Genomic DNA, 12,105 nt, shown 5'->3' on the forward strand with positions numbered 1-12,105 from the left:
ACTTTTATAATGTACCCCATTTTACAAATAAGGAAACTGATTTGCCCAGTTTCACATAACTCATAAGCATCTAAGGCAGGATTCAAACCCAGGGCTTTCTAATTCCAAATCCAGCACTCTACCAGAAGAAAAATGAGGACATAGAGTTAACAAGATTTAGATGCCACAATGAACCTCAAGTCAGGAAGGCTCATCTTCCTGAGTTCAAATTCAGCCTCAGGCACATATTAGTTGTGCAATCCTGAACAAGTCATTTATAATCCATTCACCTTAATCTACTGAAGAAGGAAATGGCAAAGCCACTCCAATATCTTTGCCAAGAAAACCTCAGTTAGGGTCATGAAAAGTAGGACTGTGAACTACAACAATTAGCCGATTGGCCATACACTGATATCCCCCCACCCCAAATTATCTTCTAAGTTATAGATTGTTTAATGAGTCAGAGAATACAAATACGATTTGTGCCATTGATTGACTTGGTTCCAGTGGTTTCTCTTTAGCTTTTTTTTTCCCCAGTTGACTTGCTTCCTTTACCAATGTCAGAAAAATCAAAGTCTTTCACACAGTCCTCAAAAACATGACTTGATGGAACTCCTCAGCATCCACATGAGCCTTGCTATTATTCTCAGCCCATCCCCGAAAGCATCTCTCAGCTTCTTTCACATGTCCTTACCTGGAGAGAAAAAAAGTTTTCGTTTCTCTGGCTTTCACTGTGTAATCTTGGTGCCTCTGGGGCAGGTCTGATTTATTGAGGGCTAGGTGTGTTCAAACCTCGGCAGCTGGCCACACATCCTACGGCAGGACCCCACCCAAGAGAGGCCAGCAACAGACCAGTTTTCTCCCTTGCACGCATGTGGAGTTTGGAGCACCTTGGGAGCCTCCTTCTACCTGGGATGTAAAAGGGCCCCCAGCCCCATCCCGGGCTCTCTCAGGAAAGAGGCCAGGCAGAAGCTCTGCTGAGGTTCCCTTGAGAAGGTAAGCCCTCTCCCAGAAAACCTGCCCCAAATCAAGAAGTTTCAGAAAAAGATAAATGTGTGTCTCAGGCAGATTCCATGACTGGCTGGAGAAGAGAAGTTTCAGTCACAGACTTATTTTGCATTATGTCTGCTAAGAATCTCAAATTTCAATATTTAAAACCCCACCACAAATACCTTTTCAGGTCTTTAGGATTCTTACGTGTCATTTTAAAAGAAAACAAAAACTTCAACATGTTTTCTGAGCAGGAGAACTATAATGATTCTGTGCTAGAGAGCTAGTTTTTGAACTTTCCAAAAGAAAGGTGAAAAGTATAGAAAATCTTGAGAAAAGTATAGAAAATCACCTGGGAGAATAGCTTGAGAGCTAAGCACGATCTAAGAATGATCACCTGCTCTTTTGGAACACCAGGAGATTTTGATCTTTCGGGGCTTCTTTGTCATTTTCAAAGGAAATTAACATTTGAATATTTGCAATATTTGCAAAATGAACTAAGTCAAGAAACAACTTTATTTTACTACGTGTAGTTGCTTTTAATCCAAATTGCTTGAATTTTAGTCGAATGCAACCCTATAAGTAGCCAGATCTCAAATCTGAGTCTCTACCAGACGATGTGTCATCAAAAAAAAAAAGTTATTTTTACTTTTAAGGTGCTTAAAAATGGACACAATGATATTGAAAAAAATTACACATTTCAGTTTTCCATAAATTATGTGCATGCAAAAATTATATCATTAACTTTGGATATTCTAAAAAGTGTTTTTTACATTCTAAATTATTTTTCCTTAAATGTATAGAATTGTGATATAAGATCTAGGGTTTAAAACTAGCAGTGGGTATTTTAGAGGTAATCCAATAGAATCCCTTCATTTTACAAATGAAGAGACAGTCTCAAAAAGCTTGTGACATATTTAAACATTAAAGTAATCTATTGAGCCATTCTGTTACCGCCTTATAATAAGATTCTTCAGAAGGCAACTGGAGAGAGCTGGATATGGAGTGAGGAAAATATGAGTTCAAATCTTCCCTTAGGCTTTTATTATCTGTTTAAACTTGGTCAAATCACTTACCTTTTCCCTGTCTCAATCTCCTCAAGTAATAAAGTAATAAAGGAAAGCAGTACTTTATTGGACTGTTCTGAGGATCAAATGAGATCACATAAACTGCTTTGCAAACTTTGAGGCAGAATAAAATAATGTCTTATTATTTTTATCTGAAGCCTCACAATGCGTTCTTTCACCCTTTGAAAAGTGAGATACATTGTTAATGTTATAAATGTAAATGTTACTGTTGCTCCTGCTTGGGGTTTTCTTGGCAGATACTGGCTGTGGTTTGCCATTTCCTTCTCCAGCTCATTGTGTAGAGGAGGAAACGAGGGCGAACAGGGTTAAGTGACTTGCCCAAGAGCCCACAGCTAGTGTCTGAAGCCAGATTTGGAACCAAGAAAATGGATCTTCCAAATTCTAAACCCAGCACTCTATCCACTGCGCCACCTAGTGGTCCGCATATGTCATTACTTCTCATTGGGTTTTTCTCTCTCTCTTTATGCTACTGGTTTAATGCTACTTTTGCATCCCTCCTTGGAACCAATGAAAATCTAGTCGAGATGGTGTCTTTATATAAAATATCCAGCCAATTCAGAGTAGTCCTTCCTCAGTATCGATTATCTGTAGGAACCTTGAGATAGTAAGTGTTCGTTCCTTGGAGTATTCAAAGCAGAAGATACTTTAAACAGCTCCAAGATTTTATAATCCTTAAAAGGAACTGTAATTTCAGCCTCCTAATTTTCATCACTGACCCATTCCTCTACCATCTCTTTCTGGAAGAAATATGACAATAACCTTGTTTCTGTCTTATTAGAAAGAAAGAAGGATAATAATAAATGTGACAGCCACAAAAAATAAAATAAACTCGTTATTGCACGTTTGGTGGGTGTTGGCTGTTTCATAATGTTATCATGAAGTCTTTGGTGGAAATAACACAACTGTAAAAGAAAATGTTTGCTATCTTTAATACCTATGTTTGCAGATTTTTAAAAAAATCCTTAACCAAGTGTGTTTTTTTTTTTCCTGTCAGCCATCCCTCACCACTACTATCATTTGTCCTTTGATTTTAGGTGGGAAAAAACCTGAAAAGCAGGAAAAAAGGCCAAAGTAGAAAACGCCAACCTGCCTTCCTATTGCTAAAGACCTAGAGTATACTAGATTTCATGTTAGGAAGTAATAACTTCTGATTAATATGATCTACTCATAATAATTTTATGTAATTTATATATATATGATCTAGCATATGTGATAATTTTTATATATGATGATCTAATGATTATTATTTATATATAATATGACATAATAATCTATCTGACTGTACCTAGCTTATTTTTGTTATTTTCTCCTTTGAAATATGAAAAATAGTTCATTCCTACAATATCTCTTAGAAATCTTCCATATACTGGGCTGCTTAGAAATATTCCATGTCAGTAACTTTGAACATGTCTTCTATATTTAGTGTAGGTAAGAAGCCCACTAACCTTCTTTTGATTGTCAGCATGTGAATAAGATAGCATTTGTAACCTAGAAACTCTTTTAAGAAGTCTTCTAGTGATGTAGTAATCCAGGGCTCTGGGGAAAGTGAGGAAAGGAGGTTTGGCATTCCCTAGGATTATTGAGGAATTACCATCAAAATCCCAGTCTTTAAATATGAAGATGAATAACTTGTATCCTTTCTCTCAAAAAGGAGATTTTTTTTAGCACAGCTGAATATTTACATGTTATTGTATCAATTCAGCCAATTGCCATCAAAATTCCAGTCTCTAAATGTGTAGATGAGCAACTTGTGTCCTTCTCCCTGCAAAAGAGAGATTTTTTTTAACATAACTGAATGTTTACATATTTTTCTGCCAATTCAACCACCAAATGTGTATTGAGTCTCAGCTTTAACATTTTTTTTAAAAAGTGTAGAAGTTAAAGACCTCATAAATGTTTCTGGGGAAGAGTTTTCAGTTTTCATGGTCAAAGATAATGGAGTTGCAGAAAGGAGAGCTTGCTGGAATCCCACACTGCTGCTCTCTGTGTCTGTGATTGGACACAACATTCAAGTTCTCTGGATCTCATTTTTCTCAACTTCAACACTAAAAGATTGGAATAATTGACTTCCAAGTTTCCTTGCAGTTCTAAAGCTACGCTCCTATGATCCAAAGGCATTATTTGTCATCCAAAAGAACCAGGAAACTTTCCAGTCTCCACATACAGCAGAGGTAGGGAGTCGCAGCTAATAGAAGTCATTCTGCTGCAGTGTGCCAGCATGACCTCCCACGGCTAATGGGTCACTAAGTTCCATTTCTGGGACTCTCCACAGTTAAATCACTAAATAGTTAGCAAGAGAAGCCAGTTAAGCTTTCCACTTGGCCTGCTATGGCCTGACCAAGGGGGATTTTCTCCAGATCTGCGTGATGAGCACACTTTCCATCTGAAATCATTAGCATTTCAAGCTGAGTAAGAATGTGACCCTACTTCACACTTAGCTCATTTTAGTTCACTTGACTAAGCAAAGAGCTTCATTTTCTGAACTTATTTCCTTCTATTCCTCCAGAATAACTTCCGCACCTTGCCTCTTTCCACGAACAATAGAATGTAAAGTTTGTCGGGGACATTTTCAGCCACTCTGTTACTCGAGTCTATTTCAATTTAGTCTGAGTTTTTTGCAAAACATGTTTCCGCATTACATTCCAGGAAGCAAAGGTGTGGTAGTTCTGTTGATTTTAGCTGATAAATAAGCAAACCTCCCTTGACATGCAAAATAAAATATGTTGGGTGCCCACCTCTCTACTTTATTTTTACTGGGAATCACCTTCTTAAAGGCAAGCTTTACCTTAAGGTGATCTGAGCAACTACTAAAAGGCCCTGATAAATCGATCACCTCCCAAAAGTATAAGACCTTTTGATTAAGATAAATAGGTGGTATGTTCAAATCAATGAAACTTAGATTTTTTTCTAGGGAAAACTGGGGTATGGAAAGACTATTATAATCTGTACTGATTGTAATATTTTGTTTAGAGTGTTAGGTTCAAAGCCAAGAAGATCAGAATTGATCAAGTCAATTTTCTCAGCTTTAATTTCTTCATCTGTATAATCAGAGGATTGGACTTGATGATCCTAAAGTCCCTTTCAATTTCAGATTTGAAAATTTAAAAATAAAAGAATAGTAAAAATAGAATAGAATAAAAACAGGTAGAAAATAATTTTAAAAAGAAATTAAAAATAAAGAAATTGTTTTGCTAATTCTTAACATATGGATAGATCCTGGAACGTTCACTCAAATTGTGGCAACTCATATGCCATTGTGAAGCATCCTAAGAAATTATAGGTTATATCAGTTTGCTTGTTGTCTGGGGGAGAGGGGAAGCAAGGGAGGGAAGGAGAAAAAAATTTGGAACACAAAATCTTTACAAAAATGAATGTTAAAAAATTGATCAATTAAAAAAAAAAACCTTCCCAGAAGCTACTGTTGCATTCTATATATTGTCTACTTAATTCTTTGATAGTAATACAATAATAATAAAAAAGCAGAGACTGTAGATTTCAACTCTTCCCATTAATATACAAATAGCTTAAAAATATACCTACAGAGAAACCATAAAATAAAGATGATATTAATGAAGTAAGTGCAGACAAATTTAAAAAATGGTAGTCAGCTGGATTTTTGTGAAGTATCTTTTTTAGGTTATGACCGTCACTAAAAAATCAAACTTTGAAATAATCTAAACTTCAAATCAGTATATCTCAGAGTGTTAAATCAATGTTTTAAAAATAATGGAACACATTCAAATACATTGTTCTCACTCAAACATTATCAGTTTTTGTATTAACATTAATGCATGAAAACAAAATATTTAATCCCTATAAAATAAAAGATTTTAAAATCACTTCATTTTATTACAACTTTTAATGCCTATTGCATTTATGTTTAATAAGACCTATAATATGTTCAGTAGCGCATTAATATAATGTACAAGTAAATATATGTGTATATACATATATATACATACACATACATACATACAGTGGAGATATGTGCGCAAAATGTTTTACTGATTAAATTTGAGTGATCAAAAAAGTTTTGGAGAACATTTGTTGAGTAAAAGAAAACCAGGTTTTAATGGAGTGAAAAAGAGAGGAAATTCAGCACCCTCAAAAGCAAGAAATTTAATAGGATTTAGAATTTTGAATCATAGATCTAAATAATTAAGATAAGGTTCTTCTTAAATACCTTGAAAAATTAGATAGGAGCATACTGCTTTGCTGAATATCTTCACTGATATAATCATATATTTTTGAAATATCAAATTATATAGATTTTACATATACTATATGTATAAGTGCACACATACAAATCCTACAGATGCCTTTCATGTTCTCCCCTTCTGACTGATAGTCCTTTCCTTCTGGGGATTATCTCCCACTTATACTCTCTGTGCCTTATATGTCCATAGTTGTTTACATGTTGTGTTCCTCATTAGATTGTAAGCTCCGCGAGGGCAGGTACCATTTTGTTTATTTTCTTCGAATGTGTCCCAAGCTTATCACAAGACTCGACACTTACTATGCTTATTGATTGATTAATGCTTATTGGTTGATAAATACAAAGCTAGATAAAACATCATTTGAGAGAGCAGGAGGAAACTTCCATTTGAGACTATCAGGAAAGGTTTCATGTGCAAGACAGTTTTTGAGTTACATCTTGACAAAGAGAGAGATTCAATGAAGTGAAATGAGGAAACAATTCATTCCAGCTAATATAGAGGGTATCAAAGCATCAAAGAGAGAAAAGATGGAGCATTACAGTTTGGGTGAGATCCCGGAGCATGAGAAGAGGAATAATATCCAATGATCCAAAAAGACAGTTTGGAGCAATGTTTCAAAGAGTTGTTAAAACTCAGAGGAGTTTATATTTTATACTAAAGACAATAGAAGACCACTGGAGTTTGTTGACTAGAGGTGGACATGATCAGATGTATGCAATTGCATGTCAGAGAAAATTTATAGCAGCAAGCAAATTTAAGTTTTCATTACAGTCATTTAAACTTCAGAAATCAACTGTTATTAATGCAGATGAAACTTAAAAGTGTCACTCCATATTTAATTTTTTGAGAGCCAATTGTTAACCATTTACCAACACACCACATTCTTAAGGAAAATCACTTTGGCAGCAATATATATGAAGCACTAGTGTGGAGAGACTTGAGGCAGGAAATTAATTATGAAACTGTTGTAATAACCTTGGAGAGATTAAAATTCTACTCATGACATGGAGGGGACTCTGATTCTCAAAAGTTTCCTATGTCATCAAATGCAGGCTATTGATTGGTACTTTTGGTTATTGTTCAGTCACGTCTGACTCTTTAGGAACCCATTTGGGATTTTCTTGACAAAAATTGGAGTAGTTTGCCGTTTCCTTCCCCAGCTTATATAACAATTAAAGAAACAGACAAAAATTCTGTCACTTGCCTAAGGTCACATGTGAACTTACAAATTTGAGTCTTGCTGGTTCCAGACCTAGCAGTCTACCCACTGTATCCTTTAGCCTCAGGCCTGCTAGTTCCTACCTCAGATGAAAAGATTTCATTCACGTCCTGGTCAACCGGTAGATTTGAATTCCGCCCTCCAAAGACCCCCAAGCCACGTGTACAGAGACTCGTTAACAGAGTGTTGGTTAGTGAGTAATGAATTCATTTAGCCACAACTCGTAAAGTCCAAATAAATACCAAGGAACACGTGCCTTGCAGCCAATCAAAGGGAATATTAGGCTGGTGAAAATGAGGGATTTTTGATATGTTGACAGAAGTATTATTATTATTATTATTATTATTACTGTTGTTATTATTATTATTATTATCATCATCCTAGTTTTACAGGTCAGGAAACCATTACAAGGTAAAAGTAATTTTCATAATCATTCCCAACCAGTTGGTGCAGAACTGAGTGTGGAGCTTAACTCTTCCTAACTCCAGCTTTGTGCTCTGGGTTCTAAGCTCTAGCCTCTGGGCCTTATCTAGGTATTATTACTTCACTCCTGCCTCTACTCCCTCCTCATGACTACTTCTAAACATGGAAAACCCACAGATAAGGCTTCCAGAAAAAAAAAAAAAGAAGAAGAAGAAGGCTAGATGAGGTGGAGATGCTCATGTTAAGGGTTCAGAGTGATTTCTTAATGACTACACTATCTAAAATTATAATGTCATTCCCTCTACAATCCCAACGAAAGAAAAAAAAAACAGTTTTGTTTTGTTGTGGGCTTTTTCCAAAGACAAGTAATAATTATCTGATCATTAATCATTTTTCGCAGACTTGGGATGAAACAGAAGGAGTTAATTTGCCCTTATTAAGGGCATAATTATGCTGTGTACAACTAGACATTAAAAAAGAAAGCTAAAACATCAATAAAGGATTGTTTGAAAACAAGGAAACAAAGACCCAAAAATTCACCATTGCCACTCAAAAGAAAAACCAGAAACAGCAATCCACCTTTATCCCGCCCCTTCCCAGGCACTGGCCTAGGTGCTAGGGAGACAAAAAAGAAACATCCCAGTTATTGGCAAAGCTTGGAAGTGCCAGTTGTTGTATTTTGGTTTTCCTTCTACTACAAAGATAAACCTCTAAGTGGGAGAGAAGGCTTGGAGGGCAATTTCCTCCCATTTCACAGGTTTTCCCTCTCCCTCTGCCTCCTTCCTGCCTCCTCCCAACACCCGCCTCTGCCATCTCTCTCTGCTTAACCATTATAATTTCTCTTCTAGCAAGAGATGGCCAGCTCCTTTGAGAGCCTGAGACTTCTTCCTCCCAGGGGGACACAGGTCAGGGTGAAGAAGTAGCCTGACAGTGCAACACTGGTTCAAAGACCAGGGAGCTGTTAGAAAAGCCTAATACCATTTTTGCAAAGACTGACTGGCATAGGACAGTGTGGTGCAGTAGAATTTGGAGGCAGAAAATATTATTTAAAATCTGTGTTTACCACTTAGTATCTGTGTGATCTTGAAGAGGTCAAAAGCTCTCTGGACTGAGATTCCCTCATCTGTAAAGTGCAGAACTTGGATCTTTGTCTTTTTCTCTGTCTTTGTCTGTTTGTCTGTCTCTGTGCTTCTGTGTCTGTGTGTGTCTCTTCCTTTCCCCCTCCCTCTCCCCCTCTGCCTCTCTTTCTCTCTCTCTCTCTCCCTGTCTCTCTGGTTCTCTTTCTCTTCTTCTCTGTCTCTGTGTGTGTATGTGTGCCTGTCTTTCTGTGTATCTCACTGTCTCTGTATGTCTGTGGGTGTGTCTCTCTCTGTCTCTGTTTGTCTCGCTGTCTCTCTCTCTGCCCCTCTCCTCTCTTTCCTCTCCCTCTCCCTCTGTCTGTGTATCTCTGTATGTGTCTCTGTCTCTGTGTATCTCACTGTCTCTCTCTGTATGTCTCTCTCTGTCTCTGTATCTCTTTCTGTCCCCACTCTGTCTTTCCGTCTCCTTTTCTCTGTGTGTGTGTCTCTGTCTCTCTATCTCTGTCTATCTCTTCTCTCTCCCTTTCCTTCTCTCTGTCTCTGTCTCTCTGTGTCTTTGTGTTTGTCTCTGTCTCTTTCTCAGCATCTCTCTGTCTACCTCCTCTCTGTCTCTCTTCCTCTGTCTCTCTCTTTCTCTCTCTCTCACGCTTGTGTATGAGACTCTCTTGCATCCATCTGAGAAATCCTTTGTGCAATTTACAAAACAGAAGTAGAAAAGCTCAGGGTCCATGGGGTGAGGGTGTCTGCTCTGCCCTTGGGTCAGTCATTTCCCTTCTCTACGCCTTAGTTTCCACGTGTCAACAAAAGGAAGGGATTTGAATCAAGCGGATGTCTGAACTCGGGCACTGTCTTACTCACTAGTGTGACATTTCTTCCACAAAGGCCTGTGCTCCCCTGGCTGTGTTTCGCTTGATTTCAGAGAACAAGAGGTCGGTCACAGTGGCTGGCTCGCCACCTGCTTGAAGCATTCAGCTCCATCCAACACGTTGGTTTTGGCAAGCTTTAAAGGGTACATACACAATAACATTTGTGTGTTTATAACATCTGGGGGAAATAAGAAGTCACAGGGAGAGAGGGCTTTACTGTTTCTTTATAAAGTGAGTCCAAGATTTAATTCTATTCATTTTCTTGTTCAAAATCAAAAGAAAAGCCTAGTCCACTTCAGCACTTATGCAGTCACTCGCATAAATTCATATTCATTTTTCTTGGGAAGAGACTGTAGCCATTCATGGGAGTTTGCTTGTCAAATTTGATGAGATTTCTTAGCTCCTTCTAGATCATTTATATATTCTTTAAAATTCTAGGTTGTGTGATTTCCCTTTTGTTTTACTCTCACAGCAACTTCCAGCTATAGCCCCCACCCCCACGGACCTTCTTTTATAACAAAGAAAACTAATAATAATTAACATTTATAAAACACATTAAAATTTGCAAATATTATCTGATTTTATCCTCAAAGCAACTATGGGAAATAGGTGCTATTATAACTCAAATTTTATGTATGAGGATAATAAGCAATGGGCATTATAATAAAATGGGGATGATAATCGTGCCCATTGCATGAGGTTATTGTAAAGATCAAATGGAATAATATTTGTAAGACACTTTAACACAGTGTCTGGTACATACTAGTTTATAAATTCTTATTCCTTCCTCCCTTGCAATTTACAGATGAGGCAACTGAAGGCAATAATATGTGACTTGCCCATATCATATAGCTGTTAAGCGCCGAAGGCCAGATTTGAACTCATGAAGATGAGTCTTCTTTGTCCTGACCAGCGCTATTCATTGTGCCACCTAGCTGCAGAGGTGCTGAATACTGCATGGCAGAGGGGATTTTCTCACCTAAAAAGTTATTACTTTACCAAGGAAATCACAAGTCCATTTGCAAACCCTATTCCCATATGCTTATCCATATCACATTGTGTCCAGTCATTTCCCAATCATTGAGCACCCATGCCATTCGGAATGTTTTGCTGTGCAAAAAAATGCCACAATTGGTATTTATTTGCGTATATACGGGAATTTTTTTTTTACCAATATTGTTACTATTCTCAGTGAATACAGAGATGAACAAAAAGCACTAGGATCCTCTAGAGACCCATTACCTCAGTCTGACGTACTGGACTAGGAGCTAGAAGACTTTGTTCTGCAGCTTATTGGGTATATTAGTAACCTAGGCAAATCACTTTATCTGAAGTTCATATTCCTCTTCTATAAAAATGATGACCCTCTGGGGTACATCCAAGTCTAATGTAGTCTTCTTCCCAGATACTGAGGTGGTGACTCAGCTCTCTGGAAGCCAATTCCAATACACCCTTTGTTTTGGATTTGTCCAGATGTATGTCTTTGTCAGGATTGAAAACTCCAGGTTTAGAATTTTCTTCCATGAATTCTGATCGCAACCATAATTCTTAGTTCCAGAGAATTATCTGGGGACACTTGGAAGCCAAATAATTTACCCAGGGTGAAGCAACTTGTATGTGTCACAATTAAAGCTTAAAGGCAAGTCTTCCTAACTCCAAGACTTCTTGACACTAATGTGTCATACTGTTATCTAGTAACCTGCTGGACCCTCCCCAGCTGGGTCAAAAGAAGAAAGAGAAAGACAAAGAAAGAAAGACAGAAAAACAGAAAAAGACAGAAAGAAAGGAAGGAGGGAAGGAAAAAAGAGAGAGAAGAAATCTAAATAATATTTTTAAATGAGTCAATCTTTTAAAAAAAATCCTTCTTCTGTAACTAAGATTAAAAAAGAAAAGAATAAATCAATTCAGCATATCCATAGTATCAATTATATCTGAAAGTGGATACACTTTCACACATTTCACACATGTATTTTCTAACTTTTGCAATGAGGGAAGAGAAATATATTCTCAACTCTTCTCCAAGACCAAATTTGGTCGTTAGAATTACACATCACTTAGTTTCATGTGTTACTCTTTCCATTTCATTGTTGTAGTCATTATGCATATCGTTGTTCTGGTTTGGCTAATTAACTGCATCAGTCCAGATATCTTCCCATTTTCCCTAAATTTTTCCACATTCATCACTTTTATACCATACAATAGTGATATGTTTAGATAACTACAACTTGTTCAGCCAAATAGATG

At 37.1% G+C, this 12,105-nt stretch overlaps 1 protein-coding gene across 3 annotated transcripts in view; it reads left to right on the top strand.

Annotated features, from left to right (window-relative positions):
* C6H4orf19 (chromosome 6 C4orf19 homolog) overlaps nucleotides 1-12,105 on the top strand; it is a 90,555-nt gene that overhangs the window by 40,122 nt on the left and 38,328 nt on the right. The window contains exon 1 of one of the 3 annotated variants that reach the window (XM_051967385.1): nucleotides 821-975. The exons of the other annotated variants lie outside the window; for them this stretch is intronic. The gene's annotated coding sequence lies outside the window, so the exon portion shown is untranslated. Of the gene's footprint in view, nucleotides 1-820; nucleotides 976-12,105 lie in introns of those variants that run through there. 3 annotated transcript variants of the gene reach the window in all.

Source organism: Antechinus flavipes, chromosome 6 (assembly GCF_016432865.1).
Source record: "Antechinus flavipes isolate AdamAnt ecotype Samford, QLD, Australia chromosome 6, AdamAnt_v2, whole genome shotgun sequence".
Classification (NCBI taxonomy): Eukaryota; Metazoa; Chordata; class Mammalia; order Dasyuromorphia; family Dasyuridae; genus Antechinus; species Antechinus flavipes.